The sequence below is a fragment of the Myotis davidii genome, unplaced genomic scaffold (genome assembly GCF_000327345.1).
Source record: "Myotis davidii unplaced genomic scaffold, ASM32734v1 scaffold946, whole genome shotgun sequence".
Classification (NCBI taxonomy): Eukaryota; Metazoa; Chordata; class Mammalia; order Chiroptera; family Vespertilionidae; genus Myotis; species Myotis davidii.
This window is the reverse complement of record NW_006297395.1, coordinates 1060191-1082499: the sequence shown is the minus strand read 5'-3', so window position 1 is coordinate 1082499 and position 22309 is coordinate 1060191.

Genomic DNA, 22309 nt, shown 5'->3' with positions numbered 1-22309 from the left:
GAGCAGGCTGTGATCCTCTCTCCTTCTTGTGTTTGCTTCTGTTTCATCCCTGTCCATGTCCTCAGCCTGTAGACTCAGGGATGTCTCCCCCATCCTGGGAGGGTAGCAGCAGTGGGGGGTGGGGAGGATGAGGCATGACACTGGACCTTTCACTAATTTTCTCTCCCTCTCCAGCTGTTCTCTTACTGTGTTTCAAATCAAACTTGCTGAAAGTGTTGCCCTGCCTTGCAATCCCCCCCCCCATTTCCATTCATTTTTCCACACAGTGCAGTTTGGGATCAGCTCATATCTCTTTAATTGAAACTGCTCTGAGAGAGGTCACCCAAGATCCCCTAATTGCCATAGTTATGGTCTGAATTAAAATAGGCAAAAGCTGTCAGCAGGGCCCTGTCATTACACAGCTGAATAGGAGCTCACCATTGGAATAAGTTAACGGGATGTGCACAGCAGGAGGTCTGCTAAGGGGTAGACCTGGTCCCAACCTGGAGACCTCTCCATCTCTCTGCTTTGGGTTTATGGCTTAGAGAGAACATTGTGTCTGAATGCAAAACAGCATGTCAGGTGCAGCTGTGGCAGCTCCCAAGAGCAAGCCCCTTGCAAGGCCAGCCATGTACAGAACCTAATGACAGCCCACATTCCCCCTGTGGTTCTCTTGCTATTAATCTAGCAACCCCCAACCAGCTTTTGAAGTTCTGGAACTTCATGGCTTGGACCACATGACCATGGCACACTCCTGCCACCTGGTGACAGCAAACTGAATGTGCAGTAATGCTAAGGAAGGAACTCTGAAGGCACTCCTAAGGTCTCCTCCTTGGGCCAATTTTAGACTGGATTGTTTGTTCTGTGAGTATAATAGGGTCATTGAGTTTTCCACTGCGTTTAGAATATTGTGTCTGCATGAACGAGCTATTCAATGAATTTTTGTGAAATTTAAACCTTTCATTCAACAAACATTTATTGATAAAGTAGGAGAAGGGTGATACAAAGGGAAGACATTATTCCTGCCTACAAGAAGTTGCAGAAGCAGATAAAACAGGTATTTGTAAAATGAAGACTCGTGTACTAAGTATCAATGAGAGGACAGAGAAAGGAGTGACTCATTCTGTCTGGGGTGAGGGCCTAGGAAAAGGTATCATTTGAAAAGGCACTCCAACACCTTCTTGCAAGATAGGTAAGAACTTGCTAATTAGAAAAGGGAACAGGTACTCTAGGCAGAGGATACACAGTACAAAGACAGAGAGTTGTGAAAAGGCAGGCTGTGTCCTTGGGATGATCGAATAACCTTTGCAGTGGCACTGTATAAAGGTGGATTGCTAGGGAGAGTCTGGGGCAGGGAGATATGCTAAAAGGCTTTCATAGTCACCTGGAGAAGTGTCATGGGCTAAGGATAGAGCAGGGGGATGACATCAAGGTTGTTTGGAATGTGGGTTGAAGAGGATGCTGTGCATAGTGATGTGTAGGAGGGGAGAAGGGAGTCAGGAATGGCTCTGAGGGTTTTCACATGAACCACGGGGCAGGGAGGGCAGTGTCGGTGGTAGTATAATCACCTGAGATAACGAATTTAAGAAGAGAAGCTATGGTATGTGTGTGGGAATGGGGGGATAGGGCGAGATTATATACATTCAATTGTGGATGTGTCCCATTTAAGGGGTCTTTCAAAGGGGGGTGTACCATGAACTGCATCAAAGACAATAGGTCTCCAGCACAGAAGATAGGTGGGTGCTGGGGACAGACCTGGAGTTGGTAAGATATTGGGCCCGAGCACCACTGTTTAAGCGGCTCTCAAAATCCTATGTTGCTTCCTCTCAGTCCTGTGCTCTGATTTTCAAACCAAGAGACCAGTCTGATAAATAACCTCTTGCTGAGCAGGCGAGTGGAAAAAAGAATAATCTTTGTTCCTGGCTCACCAGGTGACATGTCGCTGTTCACGGTGTATCCTAAGGTGAACCAGAGAAGTAGGGCCTTTCAGGGTTTGTTGGCTGACAGCTCCTCTGCTTACGCATGAGACTAGAACCGGAGGGAGGCACCGAGAGAGGAAAATAGAGGAGAAAATGGACCCACGTCCTCTCAGCCTGATGACACGAGGAAGAAACAGAAGAGAAGCAAGGAGACCCAGCAACTGGAGACGAGGGAAGAAGACAGAAATGGTCAGCAAAGAGTAACAAAGAAAGGGCAGAGGAAAGGATGCTCCGCTCCTCCTCCTCCCATGATTAAGTGTCCATGTGCTGAAAATAAGAAAGGTCTTCTTTGCCTTCCAATTATCTGTGCCTCAAGTTTTGCACCTCTTCCAACCTGAAAAATATAATTGCTGAAGTGTCAAGTTTACCGATTGCATTGTGGCTTTAAATAAGCTGCACCCAACTGTTATTTCAAATACACAGCCCAGAGAGCTAGGACCTGGCGGGGGGCGGGGGGGGAGAGGAGTCACCAGAACATAATCAGCCCTGGACTCGCTTTTCTTAGAAAATTGGAACCAAGTGTGTCGGTCTGGGCATTAAGAGGAAGTAACAATAAGACACATTTTATTCATTCATTAGATAGTGGTCACATTGACACTGCTGAGCTTTTTATTGAGTCGCTGAAGGACAGAAGGGCATGTCTCCTGTCTGCAAAGGGCTTGCAATAATTAAGGCTGCCAGTTACGTCATGCCTACTAGCGCCAGGCAGAGGTAGTCTAAACACTTCATGTTTATAAACTCATCTAATCCTCACAACAACCAAACTAAAGGTACTTTTATTATCCCCTCCCCCCCTTGCAAATGAGTAAACTGAGGCATGGAGAGGTTAGTCCACTTGCTTGCCCAAAGTCACAGTTTATTTCAGGGCCCATGCAGACCTACAAGAGACATTTCCGTGTCAAGGAAGAACCAAGACAAATGGTCTCAGTGTCCTTGAAGAATCCCCAGAGGGAGAAATCTCTATAGGCTGGAGGGGTCCAAAGGTTTCAGGGAAGCAGTAAGACTTGATGTGCTGGAGGCTAATTCCAGCAGGGTCATAAAAAATGCCAGGAGAAGTCCTCAAAAGGTTGAATGGGCTCTTTCAGCAGGGCTGAACATCTGCATGTTATTACCTGCTGCTGGAACAATGGAAGGCAGTTCCCCCAACCTGCTGGTCCTTTACTGCTTACCAAACCTTACCTTTGATATGTATATCTGCTTCGCTATAGGGCAAAATGTGGGAATAAAAAGCCGTGGGCCCATATAGGGCAAAATGTGGGAATAAAAAGCCCTGGGCCCCGGAGATTTGGGGAGTTTAGTTACTAAAGCTAAGCCTCCCCTGGTTCCCCCAAAATGCCTCCCAAATTTATATTTCACGTCTAATCTCTTTATTAATTTACATCGCAGCCCCTCCTCTAGATTCCTGAACCCTAGTAGATGCAGTAAGACCCCGGCATGAATGAAAGGGTAGAATTTTGGGGAAAGACACCTTGAGTAGCACAGACTAGGAGGGCACAAAACAGTGGCAGATTAGTGAGGGGGGCGCTGGTCTGCAGCAGAAAGCTTGTGGCAGGGAATCACAGTGTGATGAGACTGTGGTACTGGAATTTCTTTTGAGAAGTTTTAAATGTGAAATGAGCTTTTCGTTCCCGGCTCAATGCACCTTAATGTAGTGCATAGGAGCCAGTATTCTGAGTGCATTCCCTCATCAGGCTCCATTAACTCATTAAACTTAACATTTCACTTTTGCCTCTGTTCCTTCGTTCTTAACAAGTCCTGGCATCTCAGATGCTGACCTTTTAAAAACATTTTCTTACGTTGATTGTCAGTGCCCTTGAAGATACAGCTCAGAGCACCTCCAGGAAGCTTTCACTAATGCCCAGGCAGGGCTGTCTCTCCTCTGTGCATCAGGTTCCATGCACATAACCCCTGTATCACATGGAAGCATCATCTATGCACACATCTGGTTCACTTTCACAAGACCCCAGGTTCTTTAAAAGGTGAAACGGTTTACTTTGCACAGTGCCTGGCACATAGTAGACCCTAGTAAGTGTCTGCTGAATGGATGGATGAAGGAATGGATGAGTGACCACTATGATATTGAAAGAGTCTAAAGGATTCTCTTGTCCAAACCTTTATTTCTTTTATGAACTCTCTATATACAACCAAAGCAGCTCCTTAGCCCTTAGTTGCCATTACACTGGCCTCTTTATTTATTGCCTTCACACCACTCATCACAACCTATAATTATTTGATGTGCCTGTTCACTCTCTTAGGATAATCAACTCCATGAGTGTAGGTGCCACATCTGTCTTGCTCACCGTTGCATCTACAACTCCTTACACAGTGCATGGTTAGTAGTGAACGCTCTGCACACATTAGTTGAATAAAAGAATGAATATCACATCTCCAGTCAATGATTCATATTCTTTTAGGATCCCTCAAGTGAAGGGAAACTCGTTCTTTTAGACTACTCTAATTTTCAGGAAAATTTTATGCCTATTAAAATAAAAACTACTTCCTTAAGATCCCTACAGAACAATCCTAACTCTATTACTAAGAAGCAGACTTTGGTGGTATTTAAATGTCTACAGATTATTTGAGACTCCTCTCTTCAAAAGATAGAGCTTACTAGTAATACCCTTCCCCTTGAGGGTGAGCAGGACTCGGTGGCGAGCTTCTAATGACTAGAAAAATAGAGAAGTTACGGTGTGTGGCTCCACGGATGGGGTCATGAAAGGCGCTGTGGCTCCTTCCTTTCTTAGATAGCTCGCTCTGGGGGATATTAGCTGCCATGGCATGAGGACATTCATGCCACCCAAAGGAGAGAACTTTGTAGAAGGACTGCAGACCTACTGACATTCTGTTGTAACCTCATGAGAGACCCCAAGATAGAACCACCCAGCTCAGCCACTTCTGAATTTCTGTCCTACAGAAGCTATATATAAATAATCAGTGATATTTTGAGCCAATAAGTTTTTATTTAATTTGTTACACAGCAATAGTTAACTAATGCATAGCCCTTTAAGTACTGGCTGAGAATTACCATGTTGCTCTATTTTCTTCTCTTTTCCAACTTAGACATGGTCTCTGGATCCCTCATCTTTCTGTTCTCTCTCCCTTGTCATCAACTCTTTAAAAAGATGGCACCTAGGACTCAAAACAGAATTTAAGGTATGGCTGTGTTATCCCAGAAGAGAGAAGCCCTATCTGAACATGGCCACACCATGCTGTCAATTGACATTGACTTTTTTCCTAATTTTATTATGAACATTTTCAAACACAGAAAAGTTGAAAGAATTTTACAATTAGCACCCAAATATCCCCTACCCTGATTTCACAAAGAACATCTTACTAGCCTTTCTTTATCACAAATCTACCTACCTCTCTACCATTCCATTAGTCCTTCTTTTTTGTTTAGTGCATTTCAAAATAAGTTGGGATCATCCCCATTGACCTTTCTGCCAAAATCATCAAGTCCTTTCCTTACTTGCTCCTTCCCCCAACCTTATTTTTTCCACATCTTATGCTTGGTCCTGAAACACAGGGCTTATTTAGCTTTATTAGCATGGAAAATCAGAATGGCATGAGGGGGATAGAAAAGATTTTGAAGATAAAGAGAACTGGGTATGATCTAGTTATTTCAGTTCCAGCTATGTGACATTCGGCAAGTGACTCAACTTCTTGGAATCTTGGTTGTTGTTTTTTTTTTATCTGTAAAATGAGGATGATAAGAAGACCTACAATGCAGAGCTATTTAGAGGGCAAGGGATTATGCATGGGAAGCCTTGAGCATACCATCTGGCATGAGGTGGATGTTCAATAGACGATAGTTAATATTATTTGCTTCACCATTACAGCCCATCTAGATAATTTTGGAGTTTGAATCTGTCATTCCAGATTTACATCATCTTCAAGGTCTGCTAGATACTCATCCCAGAAACTGAAGTGGAGCTCGGTTGGGACAAGGACTGAATTTCCTGTCAGTTATAAATATTGTTATTGTTCATGTCTGACATTAATTAAAATAATACAATATAATACTAATACTTTTTGCTTATAGAGCTGACATGAACTATTCATCAACAGTCTTTTGAATCCTTTAACCATTGATAAATTTACCTTACTCTGCTGTCATGTTGTCTACATTTCTCCATCTTATCTATAAGGACATTACAAGTGGCTTTGTTAAGTGCCTGGCTGATGATAAATGCGTTTACTACATCTTCCATATTTTCTTTTTCTGACAGCCTAATAACATTTTCATTAAAGAAAAGTAAGTTTACCTGCTGGAAAGTTTCTTTGAAAATTCGTGGACATTCCTAGTGAGCAACTCTTTTTTTAAAAATATATTTTATTGATTTTTTACAGAGAAGAGGGGACAGGGATAGAGAGTTAAAAACATCGATGAGAGAGAAACATTGATCAGTTGCCTCCTGCACACCTCCTACTGGGGATGTGCCTGCAACTAAGGTACATGCCCTTGACTGGAATCAAACCTGGGACCTTTCAGACCGCAGGCCAACGCTCTATCCACTGAGCCAAACCAGTTAGGCATGAGCAACTCTCTTTAAAAAAAAAAAAAATTATACATGCTTATAAGCTGTTTCTTGGAAAATCTGTTGTTAGAGAAACTGCTATGTGTGTAATCAGTACCCATGCTCTTCTTCTTTACTAATAAATCTCTGGTCTTCTTGAGGGAGGAGAGCAATGTGCCCAGCTGAAAAACTATATTCCCCACTATATCTCAGACACTAGTGGACCATCTGACACATTCTGACCAATGAGATATATAAAGAAATTGTTCAGTGAATCAAATAATTTCTTTAAAGTCTTTTCCTCCCTCTCCTCAGCACATACTCAGCTTTTATATTACTCTGCTTTCTGAGTAGGATGGGGTAAAAAAATCAGGAGTGATAGCAAATAGAACCACAAATTTTCTGTATTCCAGAAAGACAATATTGGGTCATTAGAAAGTGTTCACCTCTTCACTGTTGAAAATCTTCCCTGAGAAGCCCTCTGTAACTGCCTGGAATTAGGATTCAGCCTGCTCTCCTGGCATGCATGCCGGAGAGAGAAGGGGCCAGTCTCAGCTGTCCAAACAGAGGGGAATTGAATGCTTTTGTCTCATATGAGACCACTGAGCTCCATGGTGATTTTCAACTCTCACCCAGGGTGGTACAAAGGCTCTCTCCCTTCCCTTTTCTTCCCTTCAACTCTTCTGTTTGTTCTGAGAGAAGAAGGGGTCTGTGGTAGATAGGCTACAGGTTTGGGACTGGATCTTAAAGAAAGGAAGGGGACTTAACTATTATGCATGCTGAGCCTCACCCTCATAGCAAGTGCTATAGTGTACTATCAGAGTTCGGGCACATTACTAAAACACCAATTGGACTCAGTGAAAAATCAGGAGCTTTAACACAGTTTTTTGGCCTGAGTTACCTCTAATAAATCTCACTTCACAGGGTCAAACAAACAGAGGTTCCTGGATCAAAATGCATAGTTCTGTCAGGTCATTGGCTAATTCATTTGTATTGAGCTCTCCTGATAGGAGCTCCATTTCCCATGCCTCAGAGATATTTTCCCCTATTTCGCTGATCTTTTGCTGTGTGTATAACAAACCACTGCATAATATGGCCGTCTGCAACAACAACCATTTCAATGACTCATGCTCCTATGGAAAAGCAAATTAGTAAAGATGACTCGTGCAGCTAAAGTCATCTGGTGGCAACATTCTGTGACCGATGGTCTGAAATGGCTTCACTCACGTGGTGCTGGCTGTGGGCTGGGCCACGAGTCTCCAGAAGGCCCTCCTGGGCTTCCTCACTTGGTTCCAAAAGCAGCAGGAGAGAGGACAAGTGCCAAGGTGCAAGCTCACGCCTCCACTGGCCTCATGTTTGTTAAGGCCTCTTGGTGTAAGTCCTGCAGAGGCAGTGAGAGGGTGTAAAACAGAGGCCGGTGGCGGGGAGGCAGGGAAGCGATTCCCTGGGGCCGCTCCTGTCATGATCTACCTGTCCCTTCCTCCTGGACACCTATCTTTCACCTCTCACTGAGTCCCAGAAGGAGACTATGGTTCAATGGATACAAACCTCAGTTACAAAACTCAGTTTGGCTGAAGCCAGTGCAATTTCTATTGAAAGCCTCCACCCCATTCATGCTGGATGGTAGCAATTCAAATTTAAATTTTAGTTGCCCCCCCCTTCCTGAAAGTTCTATCCAAGTTCCCGGGTCAGCAAGCGCTATCTGCTCTGGGTTATCTTCCATGAAAGTCTTTGTGGGATGTGCTGGCTCTCCAAGGCGTGTGGGAAGAGGTGTGGCACTTCCATGCTCCCCAGACAGGCCACTCCCAGCACCTCCCCGTGTTCAGCAACCCAGAAGCTCTCTGAACCCAGTCCTCTTGGGGTGTTAGGAAGGCTTCATTACATAAGCATGACTGATTAAATTATTGACCATTGGCAGCTCAACTCAATCTCCAACCCCTCTCTCCTTGCTGGAGGTCAGTGGTGAAAGTTCAAAGCCTCTAATCACAGGGTTGGTTCCACTGACAACCAGTCCCCATCTTTAGGTGCTTTCCAAAGTCCTCCCTTAACATAACAATACACCTTTACCACTCCCAATACTTGGGGAATTCCAAGGGTTTGGGGAGCTGTGAGCCAGGACATGTGGCCAAAGACCCAAATATGCATATGCATAGTGGGGCAAAAGTAGGTTTACAGTTGTGAGTATGCGAAACATAGAGTTTATTCTTGTATTATTATTTACTTAATTATTGTATTATTTTCCATACAAACAACTGTAAACCTACCTTTGCCCCGCCCTGTATATAAGAAGTGTATTTTGGTCATCTGAGTGACCAGTTATATATTTATTACAAGTCACAATATTTCAGGATGCTATCCAAGGAGGGACAGAAACTGTGAGTTACATTGATTTGTGGGATACCTGCCCAGTAAGTGCTCAGCTTCACCTTGGGACATGGAAGCGGCACAGCAGCTCCAAATGGGAGCTGTGCTCTTGCTGGGGAGAAGAATTAGCCCACTGTGCTCCTCTCATCTCTGGGAACATCAGCAGCCACACCCGTGATGGTGTGGATCTCACTCTGAACCCATCCTCCACTCAGAACCCACACCAGCGCCCACGGCTCCCACAGAGCCACCCCTTCCCTCTTTGTTAAGAAGCACTAACAGCATTTCCATTCCGCACATCTTTCTTTTCGAAAGTGTCCTGACAGCTTTACTACTGTGGCTGCTTTATGGGGCAGTGGAAGAGTGAGGGCAGGGAAAAATCAATAGCAGGCAATGGAGGGTGCGGGAGAATACTTATTGCCCATGCTCCCTGACCCCCTACGTGCTCCCTGCCCTGGCACCAGTCAGAGCTAACAGTCCTCAGATTTAAAACTGTGCTGCCCAGGACCTGGAAGGCACCAAGAGTGGAGATGACCAGACCCAGGGAGGCTATTGGGAAAGGTCATGACCACAGATTCATTTGCTCAGGACCTCCAGCTGCTGGGAAGGAGGTGGGATCCAGCTGGGGTCATGAAGAGTCTCTGGAATTAAATGGTTGACAGAGTGCTGTGGCCCCTCCTTTCAGATCAACCCTGAGAATGGAGAAGGACATTAAGGAGAAACCTGGAGGCAGGAGCGATGGGGCAACAGGTCGGCAAGAAGAGATGAAGAGATATGAATTGTTGACTTAAAAAAAAGTCTAAACCTGTAAGAATTTTTATGAGTTTATTTGAGCCAAAAGGATGGCAATTACCGGGAAGCAAAATCTCAGCAGAGTGAGGAAAAGCACCCGAGAATGGCAGTTCTGCTTCTTATTTTATACATTTGAATCAAAAGAGGTTACATGAAATTTATTGGTAGGTTAGGGAGGCAGGAGAAAGCAAAGTGGAGAAATCTCTGAGATAGGATTGTGGACGAAATATTGCATCCACCTAAGTAAAAGAAGTGCTAGTATGTGCCTATCGTTTTACTTTTTATCCAGGTCTAGAGGTTTCCCTGTTTTACTTTTTCCCACCTCCCTAACCTATCATCAGTGGATTTCATATAACCCACTTACGTCTCCTTTTTCTTTATTGTAAAGTATAAAACAAGGTGCAAAACTGCCATTCTCCAGAGCGTTATTTCCATCTGTTGAGATTCTGCTTCCTGGCAATTGTTGGCAGTTTGGCTCAAATAAACTCATAAAAATTCTTCACGGGTTTGAATGTTTCCTACGTTGACATTACAAAAAGGAAAATGAAGAGAAATCCGTCTTTCACATAGGTGGGTCAAAATAGTTAACAATTATTTACAGCATGTAAAGGCAGTCTGGGGGAGAACACCTGCTTTGGTGGGAGATGGTGCCCTGAGGTGTCTGGAAAGGGGGATTACTCTGACAGTCTAAATGTATGTTATCTGTTATTTTAGATTAAAAAAGACAACAGACAGGCTCAGTTGAGGCAAAGACTGACCTTTGTCAAGGAAGATACAGGCCTAGGACGTGACTATTTGCCATGACTCAATTTTAATTAGGACGTTTTCATTTCAGGCCATCTTGTGTGGTTACTTTAGGTCTCTGAGTTTGTAAGGCCCACCATGCAGGGCTCCCCCGGGCTTGTCAGGTTTAGTATGTGGCCCCTTTTCATCCACAGAATCATTATGACAAAATCAAGATGTTCAACCTCAGAGAGCTACGAGGTCCATTAATAAGGAAGCCAGTGGTCATCACTTTGCAATATGTAAGTATATCAAATCGACACGCTGAACACCTTAAATGTACACAATGTTATGTCGATTATACCTCAGTAAAGTTGAAAAATATAATCTTTAAAAAATATAGCTCAAGTTTTTCTTTTTTAAAGGAACACTTTATAGCAAGAATGATACTTTCCTGGTTGGGGTTTTAATCCCATGTGTGATAACTACGGGGACATTACATTCTAAATGTTGGAGGGAAATAATATCAGGAAAAAATATGTATCCACTTACTGAGATGTTTTACATGACTGAGTGGTGTGCTTACAGTTGTCACGTCTAGATTTACAACTTCAAGTCTGAGGTTTTAAATATTCTAGAGCCTAGAAAACCTAATTGGATCCAAACTGGTCACTGATACCATGACATTTTGCTTATAGATGTCGCTTATTGATATCCCATTGCTCTTAGTGCAAATCTGTCACCTTTTGTGAAAATTCATCACTGTGATGTCAATATTCTTTTTTTCCCCCTTTTTACTCTACTTAACTGCATATAAGCCGGCTGTCATGGGCTCATCAGTTTCTCACTAAATAAGCAAATTCTTTAGTTTTCCATATATATATATATGGAACTGCCCCTTTGGGCTATTACCACCTAGAGCATCTTCTGAGTGTTAATATGAACCTCTCTGGTTTGTGGGTGTGCCTTGCAGTAACAATTGCTGTCATTTATTTTCTTTTATTTGAAGATAGTTTTAAAAATTGTGGTAGTTTTAAAAATTATGTGATATATATATATATATATATATATATATATAAATTTTAAAAAATGAGGAAACTGGAATTTCTTTATGCTGTCTGCCCACATCAGGAAGGGACTATACTTTCACCTAAGTAGCATCCTTGCGGACAAACAAGCTTGTGGCTCCTCCTGAGCCCCCAGACACAGTATCCTGAGGGCTGGGGGGATGCTGTGAGCCTGAGCAGAGCTGTTCTCTCCCAGCTGGCCCCAGGGGGATCAGAGCCAACTGACAGCTGGTTGGGGAAGAATAAATAGCAACATGCAATCCCTTCGTAAGTGGAATTCCCATGGGAAGAAAGCAATTTCCATCATGGCACTATGATAAATTCCCAAGTGCCCTACATGTCACTGTGTGTTAAATGAGTAAATGACTGTTAATAGAACTGCCCCTTTGGGCTATTACCACCTAGAGCAAACTCCTGCCAAAAGGGTGGTGCCAACTGACACTGTCACTGTAAATGACAACCTGCTTCCCTGGGGACTTGAGTTTTCTCATTTAAAAATGTTTGTCTAATTTAACGGCATTTGCATTTCTTTAATTACTAGAGGAGTTAAATGCTCTTTTTCCAGATTTGTGCTCTCTTTTGTGTGACTATAACCTGATTATGAAAATGGGGGAGACACCAATTAGAAGAATGGAGAGAAAGAAGGGTGAGAAAGAGACAAAAATGAGAGAAAAAGATGGAAAAACTCCTCCCCTAACTTTAAGTAAGCTGGAGTAGTACAAAATACATGGAACTGAAATGAGACCCACCACCTCACCCTTCTCTCCGGTTTGAAACATAACACTACCCCTTAATAGTTATGTAACTCTGGGCAGTCACTGAACTTCATCTGTAAAATGGAGATGTTAATTGTTCCTGATTCATAGGACTATTATACAGATTAAATGAACGAATGTATGAGAAGTACCTATTTTAGTGCTTGATATGTAATTATTATAATAAAAATAATAATTATTATAAATACACAATATTGCTAACAGTATGATGTATAATCCTATGTAATAAAGAGGGAAAATACTAATTGACCCTCATTCCATTGCAAAGATGGCGGCACCCACAGCCAATAAGGAGTGAATATGCTAATTGACTGCCACACCCTCAAAATGGCGACACCCACAGTCAAAAGATGGCAGCGCCCAGTCACCTCAGCCCCGCTGGGGCAGCAGGGCCCAGCTGCTCCACGTGCCTGCCTCCAGAGACCCCCCAGGCCCCTAAAACCCCCACCTGCCTAGGCCAGCCTGGGGGGCAGGCAAACCTCAGATGGCAGCTGCCCAGCCAACGTCCGAGGCACAGGCAAGCCTTGGATGTCGGCTGCGCAGCCGCCCAGGGCCACCCGAGGCTCAGGTAACCAGGGCCAGCCAAGGCTTGAGCTGCCGGCAGTGGCAGTAGCAGAGGTGTAATGGGGCATCGCCTTAACCCTCCCGCCCCTGAGAGCTCCCAGACTGTGAAAGGGGGCAGACTGGGCTGAAGGACCCCCCTCCAGTGCATGAATTTTCATGCACCGGGCCTCTAGTTATATAATAATGTATTTAGAATTGCTCTTGTTATCATTACTATTACTTTTGTTTGTTTGTTTGTTAATCCTCACCTGAGGATATTTTTCTATTGATTTTTAGGGAGAGTGGAAAAGAGAGGGAAAGACAGAAAGAAACATTGATGTCTGAGAAACACATCCATTTATTGCCTCCTGCATGCCCTGACCAGGGCCTAGGCAAGGGAGGATCCCGCAAGCAAGGTACGTGCCCTTGACCGGAATCAAACCTGGGATCTTTTGGTCTGTAGGCCGATGCTCTATTCACTGAGCCAAACCTACTAGGGCTATAATTACTATTACCCAAGCACTAACCTAGGTAGTTCCCAAAGGTACCTATTATATATGTTCAGAATAATAAAGAAGCAGGATAGTGAGTAGAGTGTCTAAAACTAGATGTGCCTGGAGATGAGTCCTAGATCTGCTATATACTACCCATGTTATTTAAACATTCAGAGATTCAGTGTTCTCATTTATTTAAAAGTCAGAATTAAAAATAACTGGCTAGCAGGATGTATGTAAAATTCAATAGTAAAGACAAAAGCCCTTAGCACAGTGCCTGGCAAGTAGGAGCTGAAATAGTAGCAGCTGTAATAGCAACTAATATTCAGTGAGTGTTCTCGTGTCAGGTTGTGTGCTAAACATTGAGTATGTCTCATTTTCATCTGTACAAAATCTTGTGAAGTAGGTGTTATACCCATTTTATAGATGAGGCAACTGAAGCTTAGATAGGACTACATGACTTACACTAGGTCACATCCCTTGCAAATGACCATTAGAATTTGAACCCCAAGCTCTTCAACTGTTGGCACATACTAACTTTCAGCAAACTTCTTTTTCATCTTTCCTTTTAAAAATCAGTGCAATGTTTTATTCCATTTTTACTTTTCCCACTTGTTACATAGAATGACTATTGGCTATGTCTGTCTGTCTTCCTCTCTAGACTGAGATCCTGAAGCTTACTCTTGTCTCTCTTCCCATAGTCCTCTCCCGCATTCCCTGCCACACTGCCCCCAGTGCTCACCCGCCAGCCACGGTACAACTTGTTGACTGCACATGCCTTTCCCAGCCCACCGCGTGCCCACAACCAATCCCACCTGCAGTAGCACTTAGTTAGGTTGCAGCCCCAGGTTCTGAGTCTCAACATCAACCTCCCATGGCTGCTCCTTGGACTCTGAGGTGTCCCCTGCTAACAGTGTCTGCCTCCATCCCTATCTTCTGCTTGCCTTTCTGGTGCTTACTCTGCACACCCCCTCCTGCTTCCAGGAGAGAGGGGAAGAGATGGCTTCAATGCCCTAATACATTACTTTCACCCCTCTTGCTCTTGATGCCCCATCCTGTGCCTGTAGCCAGAGCTGCAATCCTAACCCCAATAATATGCTAGTTAAGATGAATTATCCAAGACTTGCATCTCAAACTCATGAAGCAAATACCCTACAAGTCCTTCAGAGGTAGCCTGACACAGAAGTGGGAAGCGAGCTAGGAAGATGGCATTCACTTTGACTCTAATTCTATTGATTGACATTTTGTATTTCAGACTCAATGGTTACAAATGGAATTCATCTCAGCAGCACTTGTTGGGAACCAGCTTTGTGCCCGGTCTGTGCAGGGCGCTAGGACAACAGTGAGTAAAAAGAGCCAGTCTCTGATCTTAGGGAGCTCTCATCCATCTGGTCCATATTCAGATTGATTGAAATTCACTGTGGTGTTAATCTTCTTCTTATACGTAATTATATTTTGCATGTAGGTTTTTATTTTTTAAAATACACCTGAGAGCCATGCCATCTGTGTGGATTACCTTTCACAGCACTAAGCTCAGTGCTATGGGCCCAAAGGCAATTAATGTAAGCTCTTTGATGATATTGAACTTCCTGGAAGCTTCAGAAACTTTCTTTCAATCATCGTAGTTAATGTCTTAATGTGATAATAGGGTGATTGATTTTTATGTAAGTCCTAATCACCCATCAGATGTTCAACCTGAATTTCAATTCCAGCTCCAACCACCATATGACCTTAGGCAGGTTGCTTAAGCTTCCTGAACTCAGTTTCCTCATCTGTTAAAGTAGGAATAATAAAACCTACCACACAGGTTTTGAGGTGATAATTAAATTAAGTAGAATTCCAAACAAAAGGTTATATACACCCTTAACATTCTATTCAGTTAGAATTTTTCCCATTTTTTTCAGCATGTACCATGGTCTGATTCTGTGCTATGTCACCTTGGGGATACTAAGAGAATGACACCTGGTCCCTGTTATCCTGCAAATCAACAAGCTGGTGGGGAGAGACAGATGTAAGCAAGTAGTTATGATACATACAGAACTCTAAGAGAAGCTCTTTAGGGACAGTAGGGAGAGAGGCGATCAATATTTATTAAGTGTCAACTGTGAGGGACCCACAGGAGAGTCACTAGGCTGTGTATTTGTATGTGTGCATCCATAAACTCATCCTCATTTTGGACTTTGCCTTCTCCATGGTTGGGCTCCCTGGATGTCTGATTTTCCTGTAACAAGTAAGTACAAGGAAGCTAATCTTGATTCTCCTTCACTCCGGAGCAACCACATCTCCAAGAACAGCCAGGAATGCTGATGACCACTTAAGACATTCTGAAACCATCAGTTAAATCTGGGCTGGATAAATATGCAAAGAAGTGCTCCCTGTTTGACCATTCCCCTGAATGCCTTCCCAGCTCTGCTGTCTCCTGCTGCCCAGTAACCCGTTGCCGTGGGAGACAAGTGTACTTAGTGTGACAAGTCACACTGCACCCTCAGCCTCCCCAACCCCATGTCAGGCTGACCCAAAGGCCATGGCAACCTTCCCCCCGCTACCCCCGAATTATCGAGAACAGAATACATCTATGTTTAAATGCATCACACATTTCTATGGGATCTTCCCTTGCATAACCATGTTGCCTTCTCCCCTCCCTGCAGGAGGCTGCAGAGGAATGTATAGATCTTGCCTGGCTGACACCTCTGTGGATGCCTGGATTGAATCCTTTCCTGCTTCCCCCACCTCTTGGGTGTCAGGTTCCAAACCCACCTCAAGTCTTGGACGGCCCCTTTCTTGTGGAGACAAGAGACACTTATAGAATACGATCGCCATCCTGCATTAGGCTTCCCAGCAGTGCTGAAGGTGGAAGAAGGAGAGATCAGCGGAAGCCAGCTTTTAAGACGTCAGTTGTTAATATCAACGAATTAGAATTCGGGTAAAAGGAGAAACCTGGGCATAGCTTCTCTGCAGTTCAGCCCGATGTTTTCCCTTTTCCAGCAGAGACAAATTGCAGCACTTGACAGCCTTTATATATCACATGCCCTCATAATGTATTGCCTGTAGAGTTTATAATAGATAATAATAACAGCGAATATTTACTGAGCACTAACTACACGTCTAGCACCTGATATATGTTTACTTCATTTAATGCTTCTAGCAACGCTATGATGTAGGTACTTGGATCAATCCCTCTTTACCCATTAGGCATCGGAGGCATAGAAAGGGTGGTTCTTTGGCCCAACGTCATGTAGTGAGTGCAGGAGGCAGCACACAAACCCAGGATGTCTAACTTCGGATGACACACTCTTAACTCTTGTGCTCTTCTGTTGCTAGAGAAGCAGCCTGGGAGAGTGATAAAGCGAGAAAATCATCCAGCTTTACCACTTAGCAGCTCCATGACTTAGGGCAGGTCACTTAGGTTCTCTAAAATGAGGACAAAAATAGTACCTACCTCATAGGGTGGCAGTAGTAGACAAGGATTTAGCCTACACAGACATTTAGTACCATCCTTGGTGCAGAATGAGGATTCAATACATGTTACTTATATTGATAAACAGTAAGTCCCTCTAAGTTAGGGGCCTTATCTTTGTTCCCTTTGAATTTTCACCCCCAGTACATAACACAGTGTAAAGCACATAATAGAAATGGATTCATTATTACGGGAACAAATTAGGAAATTAAGTATCCTAGGAGATAGTTATAATTAAGCCTTATGTTTATAAGTGCTTTATTATTTACTAAGTGCTGTCATTTAATTTAACTTGGTATAAGGTTTATATTTGAGTTGACCCAGCAACTCAACTCCTAGGTATGTGCTCAAGAGAAGTGAAAACACACACAAACTTACATGTGATCGTTCATAGCAGCATTATTCATAATAGCCAAAAAGGAGAAACAACCCAACTGTCCACCAATGATAAATGAATAAACAAAATGTGGTATACCCATACAATGGAATATCATTCAGGCATAAAAAGGAATGAAGTACTGATACATGCTACAGCATGGATGAACCCTGAAAACATTATGCTCAGTGAAAGAAGCCAGACACAAAAGACCACATATTATATGATTCCATTTATATGAAACGGCTAGACTAGGCAAATTTATAGACAGAAAGTAGATTCATCGTTGCCTAGGGCTAGGAGGATAAGGGTGTTAGAGTAGTGGTGATAACTGAAAGGTACAGGATTTCTTTAGGGGATAATAAAAATGTTCTAAAATTGATTATGACGATGGTTGCACGACTCTAAATATACTAAAAATCATTGAATTGTATGGGTGAATTGTATAGTATGTGAATTCTATGTCATAAACAAAGCTGTTATCCCTTTTCCCCCCTCACCGATTCAGGCATCCTCAGCCACCTGCACCACATACATCCTCACCAGGGCTGACCTAGGGGAGTGAGTAGCCTGTCACTGTTGGAGGTGAGATGGGAAAAACTTAATTAATGATTACTCTCATATTCCAGTCAGGCTGCCCCTCAAATGTTTCTCGGTAACCTTGCCTCCTGTCTAAATCTGCCCGGTGAGATGAAAGCTGGTGGGCCGGTCAATCCTGTGCAGAAATGTGAGCTGGAAAAGGAAACTTGCAGCAACAGCCTAATCTCTCTCAGAATTAAAAGCAAGTTCCAAAGCTGGAAATCAAAGCTAGGAAAGTCTAAATATCAAGTCTATTAATCATTTGCAAGTCACTTCTCTCCTCATGCTCTTGTCTGAGAAACAAATAAAAGCCCCATGTTCTGGCAGTCTCGCTGCATCCTTTGTTTTAATGATGTCTTTCGAAACTTAAGCAATTGCTGATGGAAAGGGGAGAAGTCAGATTCTAATTAAGCTGCCCCAGTTTGAAAAGGTGTAGAAGATTGCCAGAAGGATTCCAAAATCAATAGGTATTTAAAAGCAAAAACAGAGGAGCAATGATGCTTGGAATGCATGAGAGTGGCTATGAAGGTATGTAATTATGACAGGAACGAAAATGATTGTATCACTTGGAAATCTTTGTTGCTCTACTTCTCACCAACGATGCTATATATAGACACACTCACGAGGAAAATTCCTTAGGCAGAAGGCAAAGAAGAAAAATTATACGTTTCCTGTCCCTGATAACTGTTGGTACTGTTCATTCAATCTCAAATATTTATTCAGGTAGTGATAGTGAGAAGATTCACAGGTGACTTGTTGGTTTCACTAAATGATGAGTGCTGACCTTTACTGAGTGCTCTTGGCTCCTCCCATGTTTTATTTCATTTAATCCCTGCAGTTACCCTATGAGGTGGGTACGACTACTTATTGTTGTTGTTGTTGTTATATTTTGCAGATGAAGAAAGTAAAGCAAAGCGAGGTTAAATAGTTTGCCTAATATAAATGATAAAGCTAAGATTTAAACCCTGATTCATGTTGTCAATCATTATCATATTCTGCCTATCTAGCAAATTGGCAGTTCTTAATTTTACTCTTGATGCTTCTACCATCAAGAGTTGAACATGTTAGAATATTGGAAAGAAATATTATTATACACAATAATACAATTTTTATTTAACAGTATAGTTTTCTTATTGCATGTATGTTGGGTACCGTCTGTATCTGAGGTGGTGTCCTTAGCCAGCCCTCCCTGTGGTGATATGCCTCAGGGACTTTGCACATGCTCTTCCTTTGCCTGGCATGCCCTACCCTCCTCCTTCTCCACACTAGCTAACGCCTCATCAACCTCCAGATAGGAACTTAAAATGTCCTTTTTCCAGACAAGCTTGACTTGACCTCCCCTTGCTTCACCCTCCTGTTATATTCTCTTATCCTCCTACACTTTTCCTTTGTAGCACTTTCCGAAATAGTAATCGAATGTATAATTGTTGTTAAATGTCTGTCTTGGCAAAATACAAGTTCTAAGAGGGCAGAATTGGTGCCTCTCATGTTCATTACTGTTTCTCCTGCACCTAGCAGAGAATCTGCTGTGCTTAATGTCTGAGTAGCAAATGAATAAGTGAACAAGTGGGACATCAATGCGCCCTGTGTTGCTTACATTTTAGTAGTGTCATATACAACACTTACCTACAAGGGGGGAAGACTGGGGTTTAGTAGGAAAAGACACTTGTCACAAAAGAGACTTATCAAGGCCATAACATCGGAGGATGAGCCAACATTTCAGATGGGAAAAAAACAAAAGCAAAAACACTGAGCCAGGCAAGCACAGCCCACGGAGTGAATTGCTGTGGCATATATACTTATTTAGAAAAAAAAGTAAGAGAAGAGTACAACAAATGTTGTTTTCCTTTCGTTTGAAAGCATGTTGGTGTAGACTGTCTTTGGGGCTTAAAAACAAATGGAATTGCTTAGCTTAAAGACAGCTGTCTTCATGTATTGATAGAAATTATAAAAACCAAGATACAAAATATAACTTGTACCTTTGACCCACGTACCATTCCTCGAGGAAAAGGAAAGGAAAAGAGCCACAAGTTTCTGAGAGTAAATGGGGAAAATGTCTCCTTTGTTTCTCTGCCTCACTCCATTTTTCTATTCCCAGTGAGGAGAATGAGTTTGCGGAATTTCTCAGCCAAGTCCTGAAGAGTCTCTTAAAAACCAGTCAGTCACTTTTTAAGTTCAAAATCAATAAAAGAAACCACACAAAGATCAATAAACTTGACTCCATAAAAATTAACGCCTTCTCAATGTCAAAAACGCCCACACAACCCAAATCAAAGGCAAACAATAAACCGAGAAAAACATTCACCACCACGGTGATGGCAAAATCCAGTTCAGTTCAGTTCAACACACACACCAGCTGTAGATAACTGTGTAACTAGAACTGTCGGGTACAGGAGCTCCAGAGCTCTGCTGAGAGGGCAGGACATACAGCATAAACTGGCCGATCCCATGTAGTAAGAGCACAAGCAGCTCGGAGAAAAGAGGAAGGGAGGGAGCCTAACATAACCTGAGCTTCAGAGAGGCCTTGGACTAATAACAATTGAGGAGAACTTATCCAAGGTACCAAGTGGGAGAGGAGGGGGGTATTTAAAACATGAGAAAATGAATGAAGGCAAGGAGATGTGAATGCGCTTGCACATTCTTCAGGGCTCTGGAATAAAGCTCGATGGTGAGAGTGACGGAGATGAGGCTGGACAGATAAAACAGGATTACTTTATCAGAGCTTTTACTGACAGAGCCACTGAAGCATGTAACAGGGTCCTGGAGAGGGTGACTTTGCAAGGCAGGGAAGGAGTGAGGACTGGGCAGGTTTTATGGCACAATAGCTATAGACTGGTGAGTACTGTGAGGTTAGGATTTTCAAGTGACTTTTGATGAGCAAACTCTTAGTGTTGATCATTTCACTGTTTAGCTGATTCACAGCCTCACCTTGCAGGAATTGTTATTTCCTGAAGTGAGCAACTAAATTATGTTTGCTTGACCCCAGTGTGGATTCTCATGGACACAGGAATGTGTGCCTGGTCCCAGAATTTCCTGGGGCAGGAAATTATGTTGGTTTCAGTACCCAAGAAACATCCCCAAGACTGTGTTGCTTCAGCGCCCTACTCTCAAACAACCCTGCCTTCTTTATAATGATTCTGGCTTGAATAAATCAGATTTTTTAAAAATGCATTTGGGAAATGATCCTGAGCTGCCTCACTGGGTGGAATAAATGGATTCTAGAGTTAGGTCAACAGCTATGGACCTGGTAGGGGAGGAGTACAGTTTTTCATGCAGGGAGTTGAAGAAGAAGAGGAGTAACTGCAGGTTCAGGGAGGAGTGCTGACCTCAAGATGAAGAGAGTAACCTGGAAGGGAGGCAGAGTGGGATCCTCTGGGAATGGATTCACCACTTTGGGTATACTATCAAACACTTTCTTCTCCTTTACTGAGATAACTTTTGTACATCCCAGCATGGAGCACTGAGAGCCAGGTACTGAAAATTAGACTGTTTGAATAGTAAAGGGAAACACCGTCTTTGCAACACGATCTATCCACTGAGGCCAGTGTGGGTAGTGGCATCACAGAGAGGAAGGAAGGACCCTAAAGCAGCAATAGAGATGGGAGAGGCAGGAGGGCTGCACCTGGTCCAAAGAGCTGACACATGGAGGCCAAGAACAAGCTCCCACACCCCTCAACTATGTTAGAGGAAGGCTGCCCTGGAAGAAGGCAAGCTGACACTGGGTTGCCTTTGTATCACTGGAAACATCGCCAACTTGAAAACCAAAAAGAGACCTTAAAAAAAGAGTTATTCTAATGCACATATTTTATGCAGGGAGGCAGAAAGAACTAGATTAAAATGAGCAACAATAGCCTACAAGATTCTTAATTGATAAGGGAAGAAGAATTCATTTAATTGGTGGCTGTCTTGAATAATATGCTTTGGAAACTGTATAATCGAAAGTAACACACAGAGTAAGAAAAATAACCAATAAGTAGTCAAGAAAAGTTCCATAAATTAAATGATAGTTGGAAAGGATAGAGTCATGTTAACTCATTACCATATTTTAATTTCATAGTAATTAAAATTATAATGTAGCATGTATTACCACTTAATTGATCTGCCAACATCAAGTATTTGCAAGTTTCCTTTTGTTCTCCGAAGTCATAAACTATTCTTCACTGCATAATTTCGGAGGTAATTTTAAACCATAAATATTTCACTTTATTAAAATTCTCAGGAAATTAGAGCCTCAATAGCTACTTATTTATATCTGCTTTGGCAAGCAGCCAGAAAATTCATTTTCTTATATTTTGAATTCTGCAAAAATTAAAGGGCTAAAGGATATTATCTGTTCATCTTCACACTTCCTTTTATGACAGTTTTACAGTTTAATCGCGATATCTGAGGGTGACTAGCTAAGGCATATCCCTTAAAAACTGGGTACTTTTTTTTATAGGAAGCCTCCCCTTGTTGAGGATGAACACCCATCCCACTGTCAACCTTGTACCTTTACAGCACCTGGCCAGCCAGCCCGGACAGAGTTGTCCCCTGTTGATACCAATCTCCAGAGACCTGGCAATATTCAGGGACTTCACTCCATTTAGGTACCTCCTCTGCACCAGTTGGATGAGAGAGCGCCCTTGTGCTGACCCTTTGCTGTAATCTGTCCTGACCCCTCAGA